Here is a 26782-nt window from a genome sequence, read left to right as displayed (position 1 = left end):
TAATAAAATCGCCCTGAAAAAGCAGGACATTTAATATCTTTTGGTAAAGGGTGCTAAACAATTCTGCTGCTGAAAATAAGCAGAGATATACACAAATCAGCCACAACATTAAAACCACCAGCAGGTAAAGTGAATACCATTAATCATTTTATTACAATGCGAAGTTCTGCTGGGAAATTTTGTGTCCTGGCATTCATATGGATGCTACTTTGACATCCACGCACCTAAACTTTGTTGCAGACCAAGCACACCGCTTATGGCAACAGCACTCCACGAGAGCAGCAGCTTCACCCAGCAGGACAATGCTACAACACAAAAACCGCTCAGAAGCTACTTGACAAACACAAGCAAAAGCTCAAGGCGTTATTCCGGCCTCCAAATTCCCCAGATTCCAAGCTGATCGAGCATCTGATCGAAGGAGGCGCCACCCTGCAACCCACAGGACCCAAAGCATCTACTGTCAAAGAATGTATCAATCGCACTGCATTATCAAGTCATTGTACTCATTATATATTTAGATATATGTCTTTCTTCAGTCTTATTACAACTGATGTTCTTTGAAAAAGTATGTCACCTTTAATAAACGCTATATAATACACTGTAATGATGTCTTCAGGTGTGATATCTGATTAGAATTACAGCTTGCATCCATCATGTGTCTATACACCAGGTTTGGATGCCTTACAGAAAGCATTGGTTGCCAAAACCTTTTAACAAATTCTTAATTAGCCAAGTGTGGCAATATTTCTAAGCTGTGAGATGCAAGACTGAATGAGATATGATGAACAAGATACAAGTTGACAATAAAAACTAGCTAAATTTTTTATGTAAACAAGAGCAATCTGAGATTTCTGACCTCCGCCAAGGGAAGATGTGGATGGTAAAGCAAGATCTTTTTTTGCAACCAGAATCCAGATCCTTATCCGGATCAACACAAAATTTGAAAGGAGTCTTCCCTGACCAAGATCCACCTCTGGTGAAAATTTCATGAAGATCCGACAAGTAGTTTCCGAGAAATCCTGTCCACAGACACGCACACAGACAGACAAATAAATAAACGGACCCGATCGCATAACCTCCTTGGCGGAGGTAATTAGGAGTATATACACCGATCAGCCTCAATATTAAGATGAAGGCAGAGATATTACAGTGCACTTAGGGTTTTAGCTTTCGTGTGAGTATTACTTTGATACGTGTCACCAAAATATACATTGTTCCAAACACCCATGGCGAAAGGACTGCCAGACAGAAGCAGCCTTGTGCAATGTACAATACATCCTGCTATATCACAAAAAGGGCTTGGAAATGACTCGAGGAACACGACCAAGAGCCGAGTTGTGACCCAGAATCCAAATCAGATCCACAGAAGACGCACTCTGCAAACCACAGGACCCTAAACATCCAACGCCATCACTGGACAGACATCCATACTTCAACTCATAGTGTAACATGTGAAATAAAAGTGAAATGAAACGATACCCTGGCACCAACTTATGAATAGCTAATACTAAAAGTTATCGATTTCCAATGCAGGAACAAAATGTTCTCTTTACATTTGGTCCTTGTGTAATTGCTAAATCATTATTTCACTTTACCTAAAAGCTTTCAAAGGTTTGTTGAAAACAGAAAGTAGCCTTTGATGCAATCCTTTTCAAAGATTCCTTTTCAGTGTTTTGCTGCTAATACATCAAGGCTCATATGAAGTTTTACTTTAGTTTGGCCTTGAGTAAAGGCCTGTGACAGTTACTCGATGACTCCCTGCTTTCTAATGAGCCCTCCTGGTTAATTATGAAACAACGCAAACAGCGCAGTCAAAGCAGAGTTTCAGCACATTTTCTTAGTCTGCTGGACAAATATTAATGGATCCAGAGCATAATTCAGTCTCTTGCTTGTCTGCTGGTTAGCAAGAAGAGTGTTAACCAAACACAATATATGCATAGAAAACAAAACACGACGCCTTGTTCTAAAGAAAACAGTATTGCAGATAAAAGAGAAAACTGCCAAGTGTAATTTGACACATTTTCTTCAATTATGCTTGTGAAAAACCTCTTGTTCCTGAGTAGGTAAATTGATTTACAGGGAAGGTGTGTACCAAAATAACAAAATGTATCCATTTACTGAATCAAAACAGACTATCAGACAACTGGATAAACAAGGTGTTTTTGGGTTTTCTTTGTCAGTGCCATCCACAGTTTCACTTTTTCACCAGCAGTGCAGCATGGAGGGAGCACTCGAGGAGAAATACACTGTGTTCCGTTATTTGGTTTCTCTTTAGTTACAGTTTCTTCCTCGCCGAGTGTCTATATATCGGAAAAATGTAATAGATGTTGAAGGACAAGAGGCACAGACAAGGATGAGAAAGAAAAACGAAGGAGGTGAAATATTAATATATACTATTGAATAAGGAGCAGCTTCTCTCATCCCCATTATTTAATAATGTATAATCCTTATTTTATTACTTTTTGGATTCAGTAATATAAGCACGTGGGGCTGTTTCATCGGGACACCCAGGCTCTGCCCTCTGTACAATAATTGTTTGTTCTGGCTGACTGAGCCCGTGTATCTCCCACCGATAACGCTAAACACAATTTCCCCCAGGAGCGGACTTTGCTAAGGAAAACCTGTGCAGTCCATTTCCCAGTAAAGGGCAAATTAAAGAGGGAAAAACAGGGCCCTCCGGATTGAACATGGTGTGTTCAGCATGTTAGATTCTCAGGCGTATGATATATTTGTATCCTTAAAGGGCATTTCAAGGTTATGTTTTCAATTATACTCAGTTCTGTGTCTGTCTGATATCACGGCATTGATGGTAAAAAAAATGGCTTCTTAACTTAACCTTCATTGTGTCCTTGGATCAGACTTGCTGTCATGCAGAAGTATTTGTTAATTAATTTACTTAAAAATGACTGTGTTTGGACGGCCGGTGCACTTTTTCTGAAGCTGTATTTCTGCAATGTCCTTTGTGGTTTTGTTTGTTGATTTCATGCACAAACCTGTGGAGGATCATGAATCCGTATGTGTGCTATGATATGCAGAAAAATTAGTGGGTGTCCATCACTGTTCTGCAGCAGGTGGTCTGTTCTGGTGAGGAGCTGAATGAAGAAGCAATCCACAAGCCTCTGTGTAATTGAAATGTCCCTGTTGTGTATAGATGTCTGGGAAGAGGAATGACAAATCAATAATGTTCGCTATTAAGTTGCCTTTTTCCCCTCAGTTTTCTGAGATGGGGGATGGGTAGGTTAAAAAAATTGCTCCTTGTCAGGTGCGTTTGCATCTTGCGGGGTTCAATTTATCTAAGGTCCCAAAAAAAAAGAAAAAAAAGAAATTGCTGCCTCCCTGTTGCCTTGAGCTTGGAGAAATAAACAGTCAATATTTGCTCCTGGGGACCTGCAAGAGGACTCGCACATAAATCACCCAGCATGCACCTGTCCAAAGAATCAGCCACAGAGTCCTGTGTCATCGCGTTTAGGATCACGCTGCTGCTGAGGCTCCCCTTCATCTTTGAATCAATGTGCCAGGGGGCACTCAGAGCTGCAGTGGCACTCCTGGTAGAAGGGACAGAAGATGAAAATTACTTTTCCATCATTTCCCATTGTGCTCCCACAGCAGCCTGTTGTGAAGTGCTGTTGTGATGAAGATCACAAACTACTGGCGTCACACTGGTTTTACACAGTGAAGGTCTTCCTTTCATTTCCCTATATGTAGCTGCTATATAGGTTGATGTGTGACAGCTTTGGAGGGAGACTCTTTTTTTTTCTGAGAAACATTTCTGTCGAGATCGTAAAATGCTTCCTCGCTGCAGTTGGAGCTCATTGGGATTTGAGCAGATCAAGACATTTTTATAACTGATCGATATCCGCACAAACCTAAGACTGACTTTGTAGATTTCTTCGTCTACTGTCAAGCAGGTATTGTAAAAGGAAGAGCACTGTTTGTTGAAGAACACCAGAGATGCAAAATCTGAATGGTTTTCTGAATCAATAAGCAGCAGCAGTATCGTTCAAAAATAAATTATTAGACACAAGCGGACTATCATGGACATTTCTCCTGAGATGATATTACTGCACAGCATTGTTTATGATGCCTCTCAAGTGATTCCAGTTTGTCTGGAATGCATGACCTCTCTATGCGGCCCGTTGCTAGCCAAACAATGCTTTCTGTTTGCCAACACAGAACTGTGTGTTGACTGCCTCTTCAGGTCACAGTGTTCAACAGTAAGAGGCTCTGTTGAGTGGTGTAACAAGGTACCACGGCTAATCCATCCATCCATCCATCCGTTATTTATACACCGCTTAATCCTCATTAGGGTCACAGGGGTGCTGGAGCCTATCCCAGCTGACTTAGGGTGAAGGCAGGGGACACCCTGGACAAGTCTATCACAGAGCTACACATAGAGACACACAAGCACACTCACCTTCACACATACAGACATTAGAGAATCACCAATTAACCTCAACATGTTTTTGGACTGTGGGAGGAAACTGGAGTACAGGAGAAAATTCACGCATGCACAGGGAGAACATGCACACTCAATGCAGAAAGACCCCAGGCCCAGGCCAGGATGCAAACCAGGCATCTTCTAGCTGCAAGAGAACAGTGCTGACCACTGTTTATTGTGCAGCCCCCCACAGCTAATAAACAAAACATTTTCTGACATGCATGTACAAAATACAGGTTTTCATTGTCTTTTGGAGCATGAGAAACCATGCTTCACCGTACTGTCTTAACAGGATATTCAGACAGTGTCCTACCAGAGTTTTATATCAAGGTTTCTTAATGCATGACATAGCTGTTCACTTTTGAAGCATTTGCATTGTATGATTTCAGCAACTTCAATAAACCTGAAGTGTGTATTATTCATTAAAATAGTATTAGATTGGGACTAAGCATCACCAGAAAATAAATATTAAATGATTCAGATCAGATTGGGAGCAAAAAAAAAACTTAATTGGGGCATTAATATTCAAATCTACACTGAAAAAAATAGAAATGCAGCATGGACACGGTCATCATTTCTAACTTAGAGAAAGAGTTCAAACTCTCAGTTCTATTGCTCTGGTTAGAACAGGGTCGGGTATGGCACTAAAGGACAGTGATCATCAGTGTAACCAATGCACTTATTTCACATAGAAAGGCCATTCTTTAGTGCTGACACAGCACTGTGTAGAATAGTCTGGCTGCACCTCATTATCATTTTGCCAAAAGAAAAGGAAAAAAAAAGCTTGGGTGTATTTGTATTTTTGCAAATCAATCACAATCATTCTGGGTGGGGCTGAGAACAGGATGCAGCAAACATCCACCCACCCATTATCTATACACCATTTAATCCTCATTAGGGTTGTAGGGCGCTGGAGCCTATCCCAGCTGGCTTATGGCGAAGACAGGTTGTCAGTCTATCACGGGGCTACATATAGTGACAAACAATCACACTCATATTCACACCTACAAACAATTTAGAGCTACCAATTGTTTTTTGTAGTGTGGGAGGAAGCCGGAGTACCCACACATGCACAGCGAGAACATGCAAACTCCATGCAGATCCCAGGAAAGCTGGGACGCAAACCAGGGATCTTTTGGCTGCAAGGCAAAAGTGCAAACCACCAAGTCACTGAGCAGATCTACAGCGAACATGTTCACATAAAATAATGACAGGGGAAATGTTTTGGTGGAACATTTGCATGCAGAGAGGTGAGCTTTGCCATTCAAATGCATAATTGAATTACTAATATCGTACACACTTGGTTGTTTAATGGCATCCAATCTGTTGTAGAGCTGTGTTAGAACAACAAATACTTGGTCCCCTGTGTTAAAGCAAAGAGACAGACTTTAATAAAATATTTCATATTTATGTTCTGTACAATAATTTGCCAAGTTTTAGAAAACAAAGACCTTCAAGTAGTATATTCAATAGGCATCTATAGGCAAAGCAGCTGTGGGTTTAGTGATAATGGTGACCTGATATTTGCCATACATCCAGCTCTCAAGAGAAAGAAAACCCAGCAGGGAAAATGAGTCTGAATGTATCACTGGCCCAGCCATTTCTGATGCCCTTTTCTGAGACAAATCAGACCTGTCCGCAAATACAACGGGAGTCTCGCATCACACACTGTGTCGCATGGAAGAGCCTCTAGCTGCTGTCATTAGGAGGAAATGGGCCTAAATGCACAGCTCTGCAAGACTGATAGGCTTCCATCGACCAGAGCAATCATCCTGAGACAACAGGGGTTTATATACAATTTCTCACATAACCTCCTTTCTAGAGATTTTCTCTATTGTTGTATGTATGGTGAGTATAGCTCCAGTGCTATCAGTTCAGCTTTGTGTGGTGTTATGTGAATGCTTTATGTGATCTGTTTGAGTACATAATTAAAGACTTTGTCTATATGAAATATGCAGCGGAACAGTGGAAAATATGTTACTGCCAAGCGTAAGTAATGCCTTTGAAACCAGTGTTTTGTCTCTCAGTCAAATTGTTTTATCAGTGGGATATTCACCAGAGTGGAATAAGGACAGAAGGTTGGCAGGAAAAAAATGGAGATACTCATTGGATAATGGCTTCCCCGTTTTCCATTTTTCTTGTCTGCCAGTCTGTCTGTCTGCTTTCCTCTCTTTTTTGTCCCTCTAGTGTTACACAAACACTTTGAGGGGTCCTGGCAATCTGTTCAATCACCCCTCTTTGCAGGTCTTTAGACGGCTCTCAGAGGTCTAATTATCAGTGACAGAGGACTTCACCCAGTTGAAACAAATGACAGAGCATAAGGAGCCATCCCTCCATCACCACAGTAAGCAGGAGGTTTTAATGTAAAACCCTCCTAATAGTTTGAACCTAATAGTTAAGTGCTACTAATCATCATCAGCCTTAAAATGATGAAAAGGCAAAAGGATGAAATTAGAAGACGGAGTCGTAATGTTCGGTGGCACGCTTTTAATTGACAATGACATTTAGTAGGGAATAGCATACTGTAGATGGATCCTCCATCACCATGCTGTCCTACAGATCAGAAATGAGGCAGCCACTAAGGCCCGATGAGATGGACAAATGGCAAACGCGTTTCAGCACTCACATCTTTGGATTCCTTTTCAGCATCACGAGATGATTCACCTATTCAGCTCTGAGATTGGCATTGTTGGACATTGAACATGACATCTTATTTAAAGCAATTGCACCCTATAGCTTTGATTCCATAAGATAAAATGTTTCTTTTTTGGTCTTGTTAATTTGCCTACATTTACATTACGTGATGACTCATTCCCGTCCCGCTCATATTCCGAGCGGAGTCGTATCCGTATTTAAAAAGAACGGCTTCCTTCCTCCCGAGTAAGAGACGAGCACCAATATGCAGCATGAGTCATGGGGATAAAACAGTAGCTTTGTATCATCGAGAGGTCTCCTAGAGAGCCTACCTGTCACAACAGCCATTTAAAAAACAAAGAGACGAAAATAACGAAAATCTCTGTGAAAGCCAAATCTTTCAGAAATACAGAAACAGAATGAAGGGATCCAAGTCTAGATAAGCACTGATCGAAGTCTATTTCACAAACCTCTGCTCTCAAGTTTCTTCTCTCCTGTGCTACTTTGTGATACTGAATCTAATTTATTCACTTGGCGTAGCTTGTGCAGCATTGCTGAATTAGGAAGACTGAAGGCTCTGAATTGCATTTATCAGCCGAAGGAGTTAACGACATGCCAGGTGGGATGATATGAAAGCCTTGCTTTAACAGTGAAAGAGGGAATACAAAGTTAATCTAAAAGCAGTGGGAGGTGCACGCTTCACTACATGATAGGACGAGAGGGAGGCAGCTTATATTCCATGCAAAGTGGAGCTTTTCTGTAGAGATCTTAATGAAAACCTGGGACGAACATTGTCATCCTTGATGTCCCCTGTTGTGCTCTGCTGCCTCTCCCTAGATAACTCATGGAAAGCCTCTTGTCAATGCTTTATTGAACTTACAGATAGCGACTTCCCCTAATGCTGTCATTCTGCCAGAATCTGCAGTTCACAATGTCTCTGCATTTATCAGCTAATTTGTGGGTTTTAGGTGAGAGGAGGTGGCAGCACAAAAAACAAAAGGAGATTATGGATGCATGACCTACGATATGTCCTCTAGTTGTTTCTGTTTGCACTCCGTAATTCCAAGCTGTTTTCTTTAAAATCCACTGATCACACTGTTTGTTCACCCAAAACATTGTGAATTATCTTTGTTGACATTCAGGTTGTAATAATTACTGATATCAAGTACCTGGCAGTTTGATTGCCTCAGTGGTGTCAACAATCTTGCAAGACAAATATGCTGTGCAAATGTAGTAATGTGGTATCGAAGGGAAGGTGAGAAATGGATCGTTTTATGAATATAGTGTTGGCATCGTCACCTCTGCCAATTCAGTCATCTGGCAGGGAAAAATAAAAATACACAGTGAACGTGCCAAGTCTGGGCAATATACACATTAAGTACTACATTGCATCTGTCCATCAGCTGTCATTCTCTCTCACTACTGAAGAGTCATTCATCTGATGTACTATGAATACAAGATGCAAACAGACAAGTCTTGACTTTTTCCTGTGTGTTGTAGGCTGCAGGTTTTCTTATTCTGGTGTCTTTCAATGCGCAAGCAGTATGTCACCATCTCAGCTTTTTATATGAATGCCCTTCTAGTTGAATAAAGCCCTCAAGACTTATCTCTGTGTACCAGAGTTGCTTATTTAGAGGATTTTTTCATGCCATAAAAAAACCTTATGTAATTTTTCATTGCTGCATTCTCCAGAATATGTAAATCTATTAAGTGCAGGATTTTCTCTCCCCATTCACTGCAACTCAAGCACACCAGCTCACCTAAGACTTTGGGTTAAAAACTGTAAAAATGCTCTGTATTACCCAACAGCAGATTGTACCTCCTCATTTTGCTAATAATAAGCCATCTCACATATAAAAACCAAAATATGGAAAAGTTAACAAGATAATAAACAGGATTTTCACCAAAGGAAATTTTAAAGATATAGTTGTAATTATTACTTATCATTATAGATGACCAGTTATTTAAAGAGGAGTATGTGTCTTCTCATCTAACCATCTACAAGAATGTCTGTGTAGACTGTCAGTCACCCTAGTCCTGGTAATCAGAGGAGCACCAGTAAAAAATCCTTCATTTCCAGGTTCCTTTTAGGTTGCCATCTGCCTTCCATGGTAGGGGTGAGATGGGAATGAAGAGGGTGCCGGATAAATACATAGAGATAAAATGAACCAATATAAAACAAGCTAGACAAAGCTGTCCAGTGTAGCGGGAGGCTCACCAGACCTCCATATAGGAGAGACTAAACAACAGTGCCACAAGTCTAGAAGAACCAGCTCCTCAGACTCAGTAGTCCATCTGCATCTGCAGGATAAAGGACTCTTATGTAAGGATAGCGATGTCGATATTCTGGTCAGAGAATACAGGTGGCTTGAGGGAGGAGTGAAGGAAGCCATCTTGTTAAACTGGAACAGCCATCTCTACACAGAGGATCGAGTCTATGACATCAATTATCAAGCACTTATAGTACACTTTTGACATCTTGAGATTTTCTTGAATAGAGCAGCTTCACAATTGTTGTTGTTATGATTGCTGGTTACACAGCCCTTCACACCTCAAGGCATTTGAGTGTTGTTCCGTTAATGGGCCATTAGCCCTTGTGTGCACATGATTTGGGGCTGACTTCATAAACCTGAAACTCCCCATCAGTCAATTAGAACTGAAGAGGCCTCTGGATGAGAGCTGAAATGTCTGCAAGAACCTAAAGTCCATTTGCTTTTACACTGAAGCTCCTAAGATTATCGACAAGAAACCGGGGTAATGGCACGATTATTTTAATGAGGAATGATAATACAAAAGTATAACCAGTACACTGCAAACATAGCTCTGTCTGTTTCCACTAACCAAATTAATTAGCCTTTGAATGTCAACATGGGAATAATAAAAGAATATAAGATAAATATTGATACAATGCACATTGTTGAATTAAGAAATTCCAAGACCGTGCCTATGAAAATATTATTTTAGCTTGGCCACTATCCCGGTGACACACTGCTCCCAGTGCTCCTGCCACATTTAGAATGCTCCCTGGAAGTCCATTTGCAATTTCACCATTGACAGCAAAGTTGCACAGAGAGCAAACAGCAAACTCTGAGTCAAACCAACCCAGCCTTCATATCAAGGATTATAACTGGTAACAAAAGTTGGCTAAAACCCAGAGACCAAACAGAAGTCTTCAATGGAGGAGCTGTGGTCTGTGATTGAAGGTGTTAGGTCAGGAGGAAGACCAAGAACAAGCTTGTCATTTTCTTTGATATTCAAGGGTTTGTGCAGCATGAATTAGTCCCCCGCTGTCAACACCATGCTCTACTCTGAGGTGTCTGAGGGAGAACATTTGGTGCAAACAACCTGAACTGTGGTGCTTGTCATCATGCTAACCCACATCCGCTAACAGCATGTTGAAAGGCACACGGTCACTCCGCTCACCAGATTTAATTCCCTGCAACTTCTTCCTGTTCTCTAACATGAAATTCAAGTAAGAGTTCACTGTTTTGACACACTGGAGAAGAACCAGACCAAATCACACATGGTGCTTATAGAATGGAAGCATTCCAAATGTGGCAGGAGCACTGGGAGCAGTTTATTGTTGTACATGAAGACTAATCTGAAAAAGAGAATTGTTAAATGAAAATAATCTTTTGCTTTCTATACAGGCCCCATCTCTGATCGCACATGTACATGCAACCTTACAAGTACGTCTCATTCGGCGCGTTTCTTAACAAAGAACAAATTCTCCCTCACGGTGGAGTGTAAAAGCAGGTGCTGTCTAAGTGGCAGGAAGATGAGGCTCCATTATGCGGTCCATCATTTGTTCCTGCTACTCTCGGCCTGGCTGCTAGTGGGCTGCACAGCTGTGGGCTGAATTAAAAGCCCAATCGCACTATAACCAACAGAGGTCAAGTTCAGCAACGTACTAGCATTAAAGCTTTGTATGTGCCAGAGTGATACAGATGGTCCACAGTCTTTAGCACTCAATTATACTTTGCTCATAGCTATTCATTCATGCTCTTTACTCAATCTAAAACGCACGCTAGACCACACATTCACATGAAATCCTCTCTATCTAAAGGTAGCAATCAGACCCTGCAGACATTCATGTGTCACATATAATTACAAAGATGCATGTAAACCAATGGGTATATGGAGCATGTATGGAAACCCAGCTGATGAAGGCCGACTGATCAGTAAGGAAGTTAAACACTCTGGTTTGAGATTCTTTTTGACAGAATAAATCACTCAAGTTTGTTATTTTCCAACCTAAACCTGTGCACTGTCAGAGATTTAAAGAGCTTCAAATGACGTGACATCTCAGAGAATGATTGTCATTTTAAGAGCAGTGATATTTTTGCATTTCACCCTGCGTTTGAGTTCATGAACTCCAGCTGCCTTGAGGCTCATGAAGTCAGCATTGCAGATAAGGCTTTTCTTTTTTTGTCAAATAATGTTATCTATTGCAAGCAAGCAAGTTTTGTCATTTTAATGACAATTAGTCAAAGTCTCTACTCTGTGGGATGATGGGGGTTAAACAGTTGCTTTGTAGAAATGTACAAAAAGCAACCACATTTATTCTACATGCGGTTGTGCTCCTAATTTTTCTTGTTGCTGTTGTTGTGGATGTGGAGGTCAGCGGGGTTTGTTGTCTGAATCCGCAGCCCTTCTGATGTGTTGTCGAATCCCTATCAGAGAAAATAAAATCTTGCCAGATGAGAGTAAGAAAATGACTCATAATTCCCCCTGTAGCACTGTTTTTCCATTCTGTCTGGCACTGAAGGCGCCAGGTATTAAAGTGAGTTTACCGAGGAATAGAGAACCAGAGCTCTGCAGTCAGACACCCCTGCACACATTTCCCTGTAGGCACAAAGAGGACAAATGACCTCACTTGTTTATGTGCTAAACCTGGCCGTCCACAGTTACTTATTCATTAGATTTCATTGTTTTGCTGACTATATACAAATCTATCTGCCTGTAGTAATAAAAAAAATACAGGATCAATGCAGAGCTCGGTATACAGCTACAAGGATATGGATGAAATTAAGATTTTTTTCCCATTCTTAATGCAAATAAAACTGATTTTGTCATATTTGTCGACTGCACCCTGACAGCACTTTTGGTCTTTTGACTTCATACAATCGATCTTTTGTTTAAAAAACACAATGAGTGATCTTTGACAGCTTCTTCAAGTTTGACAGGCAGATCTGCTCAGTGGTAAAAATTGATGTTTTTCAATAAACACTTGTAGTCAAGGTGAAGAATTCTCTCAAAGAAAAGGTTATTCAGGCCTTTGTTACCACTCACTTAGACTATTGTAATTCTTTGTATGTGGGTGTTGAGTAGTCATCTCTTCAGAATCTGTAGCTGGCATTAAATACAGCTGCTTGACTTCTGAAAAGAAAGCAACATCACATAATTCCGGTACTGTCTTCCCTCCATGGGTTCCTGTCTGTTTCAAGATAGTTTTTTGCATTTTTGGGGGGATTTGTTTTTAAGGTTCGAAATGGTTTGGTTCCAACTCATTTTTCAGAATTCTTGCATCTCCATACACTGTTTAGAAGACCGAGGTCAATGAACAAGATGCTCTTGGATGTTCTGACATCCAGGCACAAAAATAGATGCAACTGAGGCCTCGCAGTGGCTCCTAATCTCAGGAACAGTTTACCTTTCCATGTAAGAGCTGCTCAGACTTCAGAATCTTTCAAGTCGCTGCCTTTTCTCATTGACAGTCAGTTCAAGTAGAGCTTGACACCATGACTTCATCTTTTATTCTGTTGTAACTTTTTATTCTTCTTTTATTCCCATTTGTCTTTTAGTCACTGCGTTTAATTGCCTGCAGCACTTTGGTTCAACTCTAGAATTTTTTTTAAAAAAGGGATTTGGATCCAAATTCAAACCACAGCAATAGAGACTGGCTTCAGTAACAAAAAAACACCACAAAAACAGGTAACTACATCATCTCTTGCACAAAAGCACAAATAAAGATCAGATTGCACCTATGTATTGAGGTTTTGAAGATGCTCATGCTCACTTGTCACAAGTTCGACATCTGTATGTGTTTTTACTGTCAGGATTCGTCAGCTCCTGACCTAAAAACCTCCAATCTTCCTCTGCTGTCTCTGTGCATGAGCCGCAGAGATATTGCCAAATAATTCACTAGTTTTTAACTTTGATCACTGCATTAGGAACCATGGCTTGCCTGTACCTGCGAGCGGTTTTTCATGCTTCTTACGCAGTCACACACACTCTCACGCTGCAAGTCGTCTCCAGCAAGTCTGTGAGCGACACTAAAGCAGCGAGGAGTTCTCTGATCCCACCACTAGAGGCCAGTGCAACGGGAGCTATAAATAGGCTGTTTGGCTGCACAACAGTCACCAAATGGATTTCTAGTGATTGAAAGTGAAATTTTGAGATTCGTGCCGCGCTCATACATACCTGAAGCCAACGAATAAAAGTGATTTGAAACAATAGTTCCACTGGGGTACAGAGAACTGAATCCCACACAGGTGTCAAACTTTACATTACACAATGAAACCTACTTTGTGAGGGTGAACTGTGTTTCAGTACAGCTATTTCTGCCTTTTTTTTTCTTTTTTTACATGCAGGCAGGAATTACCGCATGCACTTAAGGGCTGAAATAAATGTAGGCTGCCAGCAGAAATAGTGATGGAGCCTGAAATACTAATTTTGCAGAGTTGTGCTGTTAAGAGGTGACAGAAATGTATTATAAGGTATTATATTACTGCAATTTTGGCTTTTGCTCATCTCTGTTCCAAACTTTTCCCTTCAGTTTGAAGCAAGATTAAATCTTTCATCATGTCAGACCTATCAAAGCATCTCGGTTTGTCTATTCAACTGTGGAATCCAGCGTGTGAATTTGCTTATTATAGTGCGGAACTTGCCTCTGAAGGTTCGATAGCTTTTCTAAACAGAAAATCAAAGTTTATAATGGAGTCGAAATCGAATGCATATATATAAATACGTAGTCAGAAATACAACTATGCTATACATTAGACCCGTCTTTGAAAATTTAAAGTTTCATCAGTGTTGCAATTTCCGCCTGACCTGCATGTTATTCCATCTGCGGTGCTATCTTTGGCAGAATCCATCTTTGATTCTGCTTTATTTTGAGATTCAGTATTTACTATCGCCATACCAAAGAACCATCTTGTGAAGTTGTGATCAAATCTGCTCTTCGGTTTATTAGATAGATAGATAGATAGATAGATAGATAGATAGATAGATAGATAGATAGATAGATAGATAGATAGATAGATAGATAGATAGATAGATAGATAGATAGATAGATAGATAGATAGATAGATAGATAGATACTTTATTAATCTCCAAAGAGAAATTCACAATACCAGCAGCATGAAAGGCAGAGAACATGAGAGCATGTAAGTTACAAATAAGACTATATACAAATAAGACTATAAAAAAATATATAAACATCTAAACATCTGGCAGTTCAACAGTGCAGTAATGCAGTTGTGCAAAAAGACCGTGTGTTTCAGTCTGTCGCAGTCTGTTTTTTCACACTATTTCTCCTGATTATAAGCCTATTTGTAATTTATTTCAATAAGTGTAGATGTTGAAGCTTCAAACATACAGCAGATGGAAATCTGGAAAAAGAAAATAAAAAAAACAGACAGAATGTGAAAATACAGCCTTTCTCATGCAGCTTTTGCTCTCGTCTGTCTGCTCTAAGCTCCTCCCACTAAATGTGCAGGTGTCTGAAACGCACAAACACAAAGTTTAAAATTCCCTTCTACTTATGGCTTCACCAGGGATTTGAGTCAAACTTTCCAGAGTAAAACATTTTTACTCCTGTTCACACCACAGACTTCGCTGGTACTTAAACAACCTCAAATGTTCAGGCTGAAAAGATTCATGATTGGCTAAAATATTCCATCCGGTTTTTAATTCATAAAGGATGAAAACGGAGGTATGAAGAGGTGCAGAATGAATTCTGCTTAATTTGTTCTTAATTCTTAAGGTAAATCAAAAGACCTTCAATTTATTTGTTAATCCCATGTCCAATGCAGTCCTTTGGCGAAAAGGTCACTTGAATTACAGTATGTTAAAAGGTTATTATAGAACTTTTGTTTAGTGATGCAAAGAAATACTTTAACCGTGATGCATCAACTACAACTCGTAAAAAACTGAAAAAACTGTACTGCAGATGCACACGTCTGCTTCACCAAAAAGGTGGAATAACTCCTGGAAATAAGTGAAAAGCAAACCTTGAACACAAAACCAGAAATGCTCTCTCTCTTCTTTCGGCCACTACTATCCATGTGCTCGGCTACAAGCACCTTCTACACAGCCAAAGGTGAATGAACATATACCTGCAGCTCTGTGGAGTGAAAGCATGATATTATCGGAAAAGAGGGGGAAAAATACGAGCTCACTCAATCTTAGTAGATCATTTTATGGTCAGTACTGTGACTGCAGGTGTTGCATGCAATTACACACAACACTGCCATCACGGTTGAAAATCCAGACCATAAAAAGCAACAGATATACAGTATGTATCATAAATATCACAGAAATTGGTAAAAGGGGATTATTTTTGTAACATCTGCATGCCATTAGTAAGTGATTTAACATCATGCTGAGAAATGTGATCAGAAGTTCTTATTCTATTTTTTAAGAAATCCTGCATCCAGGTGGTCATTTCAGGATGGTTCTGCTTGAGCCAAATTGCAGTCCTTCTACCTACTCATTATTCATCATTATATTGAATTGTGACATTAACCGTGTTGCTCTGCTTGTCAAAATCCATGTTCGATCCTGCTTAGACTCTGTGGTTTTCAGAGCTGAAGAGACGGCGTAAATAAAACTGATTTCTTCACTGTGAGGTGACTTTTTCCAGACTTCCGCATCTCTTTTGCAAGGCAGATGGACACCACTGGACAGAAGGTCTTTAATGCCTGCTTAGGGCTTCGCTGCTCTAACCTTTTGGAAAATGTCAGGAATATTCACAGAGGGAATCCCAGCTGAATAAACGAGGAAGGGAGATATATTTTCCTGACCTTAAGCCCGGAAAGTAAATAAAAACAAAGGTGGTGGGTGGTACACTGTCAAAGATTCAGTCAAACATTTGTATTTCATGAAAATGTGAGCCTATTAAAATACATGTAGCAGATATTGATATAAATTCATGATCTGTATCAAAAAATATAACAAATCAAATGATAACAACTACTCCAGCATCATCAGATCTCTAAAACAGACATTTTTTTGGAAATGTTACTGATCTTGTTTGAGTTTCAAAACCCTGGCATTGTATTTTATTCTTGATACAGAAACAGAGTGGAACTAGTGGATATAAAGACACCTACTTTTGCTTCCTTATCAGTTCAAATGTGTCCTTCCCTGATCCGTCCTATAACCTCACCCTTTTCTGAAAGAACATAGACATCAGCCTTGACTACCTGTGGGTTAATTCACCATGGAGAACAAACTACAGGCGTTGTTGGCCTTGTTGTCCAACAGCCATGTGCAGTTCAAGTCTACACTTTGCTTCATGTTTATACAAGCACTTGCACATCCAGCGTACAGACGGATAGTATTTCTGAAATGCTGCTAAAACACTTGTCCGAGCAGAGATCATATTTGTTAAAAAAAAGACCATTTTAAAATATCACTGTAGATGTAGCCTAAGAGCGGACAGCCATGCCAGCTGCTCTGTGAGGCTGTCTTTATGGGCACAAAGGGGCTTTAAGCGAAATTCTTAATTCGTATGATTTTGGCCTGCTTGTTTGGGGAAGCCTCAACACCTCGAATGTGCTTAAATACCTATACAAACATATGACATGTCAGAAAACGATTTAGCATGTCCTGATAAGTAGTATGTCAAATACTGGAATGTCCAACTAGATCTACTTGCAGTAAACCAGCATGTTTCTCTGTCCAGTCTGACTAGCAATCCAGAATGAAGCACAGCAAAAGAGGCATCAATTTCATCTTGGTGTCTCATGAAGTAGCAAACTTAAACCACAGAGAGTGCACAGATGTGATTTTACACTGCAAACTGCAACAGATATTTGAGCAAGACAGTCAAAGATTGAGGTGCAGTTATACGCTGCTTTACTGTATGTTTCAATTGCATGCATGCAAAAGTACATAGATTGTAAGAGCAGCAGTAGTACATACTAAAAGGAAAAGGAAACAATATGCAATTTGGAATACAGCGCAGGTTTGTGACTACCTGTCTTTACAGCCCTGGACCAGCTGTTGGTATTTGCTGGTCTTTCTCTCTGCTGCTTCTGTACAGCCACTCTGTCAGTCTTTTCTGTCAAAATAGCATTCTTTGCTGGAGATTTCTCTGCCAATATTTAAGTGGCTTCGCTATTTTAGGCTCCCTCAGTAAGCACCGGAAAGCACTGCCAGGGAGACAAACATCTGGAAAGACCTACTTAACCTGCTGCCACCACAACCTGACCCCAGATCAACAGAAGATGAATAGTTTGATGGATGCGTCCAGTAAACTTTAGCACCGAATTTAGACTTCCAATCAGCTATAGACTGAACACACAACTACTGAAATTGAACAATGGTAGTCTTGACTTTGCTTTTAGTTTCCTTTCATTGAAGTGGGACAGCAAAGTATCATTTAGGACTATAAATTCACTAAAGAACATGATCATTTTAATCCATGTGAATAGAACTTTGAGCTCGATCTTCTGAAGTGTGAACTCACACATCACTGCTCGTGTCCTCCCTAGTTCAGTAGCATTTTGCAACTTGGATAACATGTGCAATGTCTCCTGTTCTGCCACCCAACTTGCACAAAGGGTCATTCTCTCAGATCCTACCTGAGCACATTCAGCGATGTCGGCGGAGTGTCGCAGCTGGAAAGATACTCTGAAGGGTTGCTGAAATTCACTCCTGGAGTTCCCTTTTTTCAGGAGGATCCACCGTGTTCTGATCCGCTGAGCCTCAAGCTTGATGGCTTTGGCTCTTCTTTATACTGGAAGACATAAAAACATGACTGTATAACTCCGGAGGCACACTGTGAATGGAAATTAACTGAAAGGGTTCGCCACCAAACAAACCAACTTCTGAGTACCATTTCAGTTCCCTCTCACTCTACCTTTTCACATCTTTTTCAGTCATCATCATGCTGTTTAGGCATTATGTGCAAACCTGTTGGGGACACTCTAGAAATAACCCAACTTAAATGAATATTTTCAGCTGTTGCTTTCCTGTGGAAGGGTCTAAATTCATTGAAAATGTCCCAGTGTTTGCAGCCTCTGACAACCAGGTGGTATAGATTAGTATAGACATTTTGATTTCTTTTTTTTTTTCTTTTTTACAGACACAAAGCTTGATCCTGAAGGGATACATGACCATGTTTTATGTGTTAGGTGTCAGCTGGTACTGCAGATAACACTGGAAGCACATTTAAGCGTTTTCACATCACTGACATGAATCCACCAGGGGTTTGGCTTTCATCACGAGTAGCTGTGCTGTCTCAGTCGCTGGCCAAGTGTACTGACAGCATGAAAAAACAAAAAGCCATGATAGAAACCCCAAAACCACAAATTTATGTGAATTTAAATCCTCTTGCCGTAATGTCTCAATGTCTTCAATAGAGAAAAGCATTCATTTCCATCTCTACAAGTACTGCACTGCATTTCAACCCACACTTGGTTAAACTGAGGCTGAAAATTCTTTTCTAACAGCATTAAATAATGACCTTGCCACCCACTGACCATTACCACCAAACCAGCAACAGCCCATACAGAGCTGCAGCAGGTCAACAGCGGAAGAAAGAAAGTGCAAGAATTCAGAAGGCACCGTCTGTGGAAACTGTCAAGCGTCAATTTTCCTATCCCCTCTGTCCTTTTACTCACTTGGTTGAGCTTGATTGATACTGCGGCACACCATTCCCTCTTAATCCTATGCATTTTTAAAGAACTAGTGGGACGCTTGCTGGGAACTCATTTCCAATGACTCTAACCATATTGTAATAAGGCACAGATAGTGCTGGCGTGGCGCTTTGTATTGATTCAAGGCAGAGGTCTCTGAATTGTGATTCATTACAAAACCCAGCAAAGCAAAATAGAGAACTAAAACACCCTCCCGTTTGTGGAAGTTTGTGGAGATGTGATATACAATAAGCCCCATGTCCCCTTGTCTCCACCTATAAATGTTCTATAAAAGGTACATCACTGCAAACTGGTTCTTACTGGACAGTATTAAGACATTACATCCGAATACTTAGAGTTAGTATCATGAAGCGGCTTGTTTGCCAATATCAGCTGCATATTTCAGTACACTATAACCCAAGGAGAGGCAAAGCCTGTTTGCGGGCTATGCTGAATATTTTAACACCTCTGCATATTGTTCTTGCGCTGAAATTGTTGTTCATCTTAAAATGCCTGTAGCAGCTTCATCTTTCAAATTGCTCCTCCTGTTGAGAGGAGTGGGTTCCGTGGAACAATTTACATATGGCAATCACTGAATTATTAAAAAGCGTGTCAGAGGAGATGCCATAAATACACACACATTCCTTTTGTGTACACAATACAGTTGGACGGAGTAACTCCCAGCACTTGCAGTCATCAGCTTAAAAACTCTGATCATTATCCGGGAAAACCGGTACAGCTGACGCCTCTGAGGGATGTTTGTTTTTGAGTATGTGCCGCTTAGCGCCGCCGAGCGATCTGATTGGACGCTTTAATATGGAGCCGTCAAAAGCTAAGAAAAGGGACAGCTATTTTAGCAACAAAAAAACTGCAGCGTCCACATGTTTAATGTGACTCGCACTGTTGACATTTTGTCAGTTCTCATCAGCGCTGGGGACAGATCATACAGTGATTTCATTACCGTGGCCATCCTCCTATTATAACAGACCTGCTTCCCTTATCTCATATGCCACATCCTGGACAGGAGGATATAACTGCTTAAAGGTCAAGCCACCAATTATTTGCATCAATATTGCTTCTTGTGCACCTGATTATCTAACAGAAATTCACATCCACATGCATCAACGTGCACAAATGCAGTTTTGTGAGAGGTGGAACGAGGTCTATGATGGAGAAAACCGAAGCAAGAGAACAACCCAAACACTAAAACAAAACAACAAAGGCTTTCTGAGGGTCCCTCTGTCTTCATTTGGCTGACAGGCGAGTCTGACTGTGTGACAGGCTTGGATGAAAAGTGTATCTGGGCAGGCTTTCTAATGAGACCAGGGAGTGGTCATTAGAGCTTTAATCTTAGGCTCATAGCAAAAGGACACAAAGAATTTGTGATGTTAAATAATGGCAGAGTGTAATGAAGTGACGCAAATTGATATTAATGCGCTTGTTGGTACAGTAGGGTCAGGAGGAGCACAAGCTATGGACATTTTGTGCGGGGAAGCTGTTGAGAAATGGCCTTTTCTGGCAAAGGGCAGATTACCACGCACAGCCCGGGCCATTCACATCCTGAAGAAGCGCCTTTTTTTTCAGTTGAACAAGTGTTTTATTGTTGTTTCCAGAAAGGAAGCTGTTAGCATATTCATTGTTGCAGTAAAAGCATTGTGCTGTCAGTGCATATGCTGTGCCCTATATTAGGTAGTTAACCAGCTCAATGTGGTGCCCCAGGACAAGCCTGATAACAACTGGTGGAATAATATAAAAAAAAATAAAACTAAACTTCCATGGAACAACTGTTTGACTGCACTGCAAACAGAAAAACACATCCCCACAGGCAGTGTCCCTCCAAATCTCTCCTCCTCCCCTCAGTTCCTTCAGTCCTCCTGCACCCAGCCTTTCTGTTTCACTCACTCTCTGTCTCTCTGCATATTTATGTATGGCCATAGACAGCTTCATATCACTTGTGTACCCACAGCTGTGTGGATGTCTGCATGTGTTTGTTTGAGTCTGTGCCGCTCTTTGTGCTATTTCCTTATGTCAACACCGCTGTGGGCCACATCAAAGCGATGTAGACTCCACAAATCCACTGACAGCTGAGCGGAGCTGTGTTTCAACAGTTTCACCACTGTGAAATCCTGCCCTGACCCGTGATTTAGGATGTGTTGCATGTCACCACGGGCAGAAAGGCTGTTTTTATTTGCATTGCACGAAGACCTTACTATCTGAGTGCAAACACAGGGCAGGGCGTTATAGCTGGAAAATTTATCTCGACAAAATATTTCATTGCAATCAAAAATGTAATATTTTTGATCATTTTTAACAATCTATTTTTAATATAGCTAGACCCACAGATAAATGACTTGATTTCAATTTAGCCACTTTAGGATGTTTATCAAGGTGCATAAGTACCAATTTTAATATAAAACAGAACACCATAAGACACACACAAAAAAACAAATATATATGTAGGAATAAAAATAAATACAGATAAAGAGATGATCTCAAGTTGATGCACAATACATAAATCAACAAGTAAAACCAGCAACCCAGCTTGCACAAAATTATGCTCCTATACAATTAAACTGCATTCTCAAATACATCATGAGGGAATCATATTGTTTGCTGAACCATGTCTTTTGTTACATATCACAAATGCATTTATATGCAATGTATCTCTGCTTTATGACTTATTCAATGCCTTGGCTGTTGCAAAATGTAGAGAAAGGGTCACATTTCTGACCCTAATCAAGCCATTTTGGTGCATAACGGTGTCTTACAAAGTGACATTTTCCTTAATGTGACCACAAAGTTTTGGGAGGTAAACTAAAGCAGAAAGCCAAATTTATTATGGCCAAATTTTCTTGCAGTGAATAAATCATATAAATGCCATAACCTTGTAATAATCTGGTTTTGACCGCACTCTGCATTATTATCATTCCTCTGCTGTTGTTATCTTGAACAAAAGGCTGTGATGTTTGAAGGACAAATGCTACAATAACTTGTATTGTCTTGCTCGATTCTTGGTCAGCCCTCTGAACACAATCCCGGTGTATGAGCTCTGCTCTTTCAACTGAAATACTCGTTTGTACTGCACTAGAATGAAACTCAAAAGATAAATATTGCTGTGCCTCAATTGCTTTTGCTACGGCTCATCCAGATTTCCACAACAAAAACTTAAGCCTGAGACGGATGAGTCAAGTCCGTCCTCTGGTTTATGCTTCCAATCTTTTTTTGGAGCTGTTGCTCTTTCAAACTGGCTTGTTCATTCAGCCGAACTTTTTGCTACAGCGCTTTGTATCTAATGCATTCAAGTAAAGCTGCATCAAACATTCCATCAGACTATTTTTCTCTTGCAAATGATGAAGTACACCTCGTTATCATTCCGCTCTGGCGTGCTTGTAGATCTTTAAACAACTCGCTATTATATCGGCTAACGCTAATCCCAGGATGTAGCAATGGTGTCCCCTCAAAGCAAGCAGCGTTTGGAGGAATACTTGTGGGAGAACATTTGCACACAGGGAAGCAAGCACTGCCATTAAAATGAACAATTCAGCCTCACTGCACGATCCAAATCCTCTGCAAAACTTGCCGCACTACAAATCGCTATCATTTTATTACCTGTCTGAAGATTTGTATGATGACGCAGAATCATCAAAACCAGCAAAAAGCCCCTTAATTACCAAAATATAATAAACAGAATAAAAGTCTGGGCAGATCTGAAGAGAGTGTAGCAGAGATTTTTTTCTTTATTAAGCACTTATAATGGACTCTGTGCTTTCTCTTTGAAGATTCAGCCTCATGTGCCTGTAATAAAGTGGGTGTGAGAATTTCACAGCAGGGAAACCACATGAAGCAGAAATGAGCTACTGTATGGTGATGATCTCCCAAGCTGCTGATGACAACTTCATTTGAATGTAATTACTTTCAACACCCGCGTGTGAGAAATAGGCATTTGTCACAATGACACTTGATTATTATGTCTCGGTTCTTCTTCCTTTGTGCTGCAAAGCATTCATTTTCGAGCCTTGTTTAAGCAATGTTGTCCACATTAATATTCACTGGACAAGTGTCTGAACACTGGTTCCTCAGCAGCACTCAGCGGGAGGCCACAAGTCACTTACTGGGGGTGTCCACGGAAACAACTGCTCTGTCCTTTACCGGGTATAAGCCAAAGACCATCATGAGATCGAGGGGCTTTTATGCCTGCTGTCATGCTGAAGGGGGTCGTCAGGCCTACTGAACACAAATACATGTAGATTTTTTATATTTGCTTTTCATTTTCAAGAACAAACTAGTTAAGATTCAGTCTCACATGTTTTTACTTGTACTCATTTGTGGCAAAAACCGAAAAGAATGCGTGAAACCAAGAATACCAGCCGTCTCACACAGCCTCTCATCTTATGCAGAGATGGGCGTCCCAGCCCTGGATAAAACCTTGTCATTACACTGTGCATTACCGAGACCATGGCCATATGTATGAATGAGACAGACAATTGCGTCTGGAAGGATTTAGGAGCTCTCATCGATTTGAGCTCCTCCATTCCAGTCGAATCTACCCTAAGGTGCACTGGAAAATAATCATGAGTCATCACGGGTATTCCTTCTCTTTGTTCTGTTGCGCTTGAAGACTAGAATAAGTTATGCATTAATTTCATGTAGACTGAGAAGTCTTTAAATCGATTCCAAGACTCATTTCTCATTTTGTTGCCCTCAGTTAAGAAGCTTGATTTGAGCCTTTGTTTGAGTTAAAATTCAGGGCATATTAGCATTTTATGAGTCTGTTGCCTCCAAATGGATATCTTAAGAAGCTTTACAAATGCAATTTATACAGTGACGCACGCTGTTACACTCATTAGAAGTAATTATGTGGGGTAGGAAATATTCTTTTGTCACAAAAAAATTCTACATAAAGCCCAGTTTGATAGCATAATGATTGCAATTCTTCCCAATAATATAAACAATACAATGCATGTTTTAAGGACTTTAGCTTTTTGCCCATCAGGGAACAGTGTGATCAGTCCCAAATTCATTCTACTGCAGACTGAGACCCCAAACATCCAATCATAAAGAGTTATTTTTAACAGCAAGAAGAACAAAGAGTCCTGCAACAGATGGTCTGGCCCCCATAGAGCCCTGATCTCAACATCATGGAGTCAGTCTGGGATTACATGAAGAGACGGAAGCAATTGAGCCATTCTCCAAGATCCCTGGGACAGCCTACCTGCCAAGTCTCTTGAAAAACAGCGGGCAAGTGTACCACAGAGATTTTTTTTTTACATTTTTTTTTAAGGAAAGGATGGTTGGACAGAATGCTGGCTAGATTTTCTGTTTACTGCACTTTGTATTGAGTTGATTGATACATAAAAGCTATTCATGGCATTATTTTTGAAAGCATCCTCGCCGCTTCGAGACCCTGTCAAGTTGATTTAAAAAAAAATCATATAGATGTTAGAACTCACTTCATTAGTGAATTAAGGGGTCAATGGCACGGTTATTTATTGAGAAATAAACAGAAATTTAGACTTTTGGAGTTTCATTTGGAACAAGCATAACGAACCAATCCACAAGTTACATGATGAGGCTTTTGAATTAGTATCTGACTTGAAATAGTATTAGCTGACTTGGGGCGAAGGCAGGGGACACCCTGGACAGGTCACCAGTCTGTTGCAGGGCTACATACAGACAAACAATCATGATTGCATTCACACCTATGAGTAACTTAGAATAATCAATTAACCTCAGCATATTTTTGGACTGTGGGAGGAAGCCAGAGTGCCCGGAGAAAACAAACGCATGCACAGGCTGGTTCGAATAGTATTACAATTTTCCATTGTCTAGAGTACTTTTACAGTGTTTGAATAGAGCCATATGTGAGCTGGTGTGCTTGAGCTGCAGTGGGTTGACACAGAGGCAGGAACTCCATAGATCCACGTGTTTTAAGGGAAACAACGGTGTAGAGGTACATTTAAGGCAGCAAGGGACTATTTTCATTGGAAAATACTTTAAAAAATGTTAACCTTTTTTATTGTATTAGCATTGTTATTTATTAATGTTATAGGGACTGCAGATGGAAACTAGCTACGAAGCTATAATCTGGTGCAGCACATCTCTGACTCATGTGAGCTTAATGTTTCTGTACATTGTCCCTTAAATAAAAGCTAAACTAACTTTGATACAGATGAGTTTTTATGTGTTTGACCACAGAGGGACTTTCACACGGTTCTACGGAAAAGTTTAACAAAGCTGTAACATCAGACAGGAAGAGGAAACTGGAAATCCAGAGTCATGAGTTCCTCCCTTTTACTTCCTTCCATTCTGTCCTCAAGAGCCTCCATGAGTTCAGCCTCTATTCTCGAAACGTTAAAGTGTGTCTCATTTCTTCTGTCTAAGAAAAGGAAAAGAGAATAGGTCCTTCTGCCTTCATTAATCCACTGACTGGCTGCTTCTTCCTACTGCTGCTCAAAGCAGGCAGAGCTCAGGCCAATTTAATGTGAAGTTAAGTGATGCTGAGGCTGCAGTGGCAATCATTGTCGAGCACTGATGTCTGCAGAGGCAGTTCGCGCTCAGCGTTAAAGAGCAGCCATTAGCCTCCTTTTTAATGAAGCTCATCTCATAATGATATCTATTCTTTTCTCTTTATATCCAATGAGAAGAAAGGAACAAACTTCCTGCCTCATAAAGCTGCCATTCTCGCTCGTCAATAGCTGCTCAGGGACAGTTCAGCAACGGAAACCAAAGCCACTAAGGAGCACGGTGGTACTTAAGATCCAGATGGCCAAAGCCCAGAGTGCATTCGCACAATGTGATTTTAAATATCACAACCAAAACAAACGGATGATAACACAGCATACCCTACTAAACACCGAAAATACAATGATAAACCAGGCATATCAGCCATCTGATTTATTAGTTTCTTGATAATGTGCATCATCATTCCCACTGGAATGACAAGTAGGTGATCCTTGGTGGGCTTCAGACTTAAAAGTGATCAGAAATCCTCTAACAAACTGGAGCTTTAAAATAAAGTAGACATTTGGAGGTAAGGTTTGTAGAAGCCTTTCTTAAATCCCCTCAGTATCATTTTAAGATCATCTGTCATATCAAAGGTCAGTGAGTTACAGGTGCACTTACGTCAAAAAATTCCATTTAAATGCTCTTTGATATGTGAGTTTTATGATTTTTCTGTGCTAACTTTTTTACTTTCTCTTGCAGCCTCTGCCTATGATAATGGATTTAAAAAAAAATACAAAGCATTAGCTGGTTTTTCCAACTATTTTGCATTGATCCAATGTTTCTTTAAAAGGATACCTTCACAGGGACCAATTATCATAAGAAGAGACACTCTGTAAACCAAAACCTTGCTTTCACTGAACTCACTCACTTGAACAACTTTCAATACCAGCATTCAAAGCTCGCCTAAAGACTCCTTTAGAATATTTTCAAAAGGCTCAGATTGCCCTAAACATTAAAAACACATTAGGGTACACATAATTTATAGTGAGCGAAGTTCTCAAGGAAAATCTTTGAGAAAGAGAAAAAGAATGATAGACTCAGACACTTGGATGTGAGCAGAACAATGGAGCATATCCAGAGACAGACTGCACTGCTCCATGAACACAGCTCTTTACAGGGAGATCTAGAGCACATGGTGACACACCGAGAGAAAGGGAGATGCAAAAAAGGAGGAGATTCAAGCGAAATGTGAGCTTCTTGTCATAAAAGGTACGATAGCACTGAAGCACTTTCATATACGTAATGAGAGCTTCTACACTAACCTTTATAAAGAAAGGCATAACAATAGACTAACAATAGATGCAATGCCACTGCAGTGTTTATCTTCCCTGGTGAAAGG

General features: G+C 40.3%; 1 long non-coding RNA gene across 2 annotated transcripts in view; it reads right to left on the bottom strand.

The window, feature by feature from the left end:
* Nucleotides 1–26782, bottom strand: part of LOC127536592 (uncharacterized) — a 94961-nt gene that overhangs the window by 60766 nt on the left and 7413 nt on the right. For both annotated transcript variants that reach the window (XR_007945652.1, XR_007945653.1), the window contains exon 2: nucleotides 17884–18038. This is a non-coding gene — a long non-coding RNA (uncharacterized LOC127536592). The remainder of the gene's footprint in view (nucleotides 1–17883; nucleotides 18039–26782) is intronic.

The sequence above is a fragment of the Acanthochromis polyacanthus genome, chromosome 12 (assembly GCF_021347895.1).
Source record: "Acanthochromis polyacanthus isolate Apoly-LR-REF ecotype Palm Island chromosome 12, KAUST_Apoly_ChrSc, whole genome shotgun sequence".
NCBI classification, from domain to species: domain Eukaryota; kingdom Metazoa; phylum Chordata; class Actinopteri; family Pomacentridae; genus Acanthochromis; species Acanthochromis polyacanthus.
The sequence above is the reverse complement of the archived record's forward strand: the minus strand, read 5'-3'. Positions and strand labels throughout refer to the sequence as shown.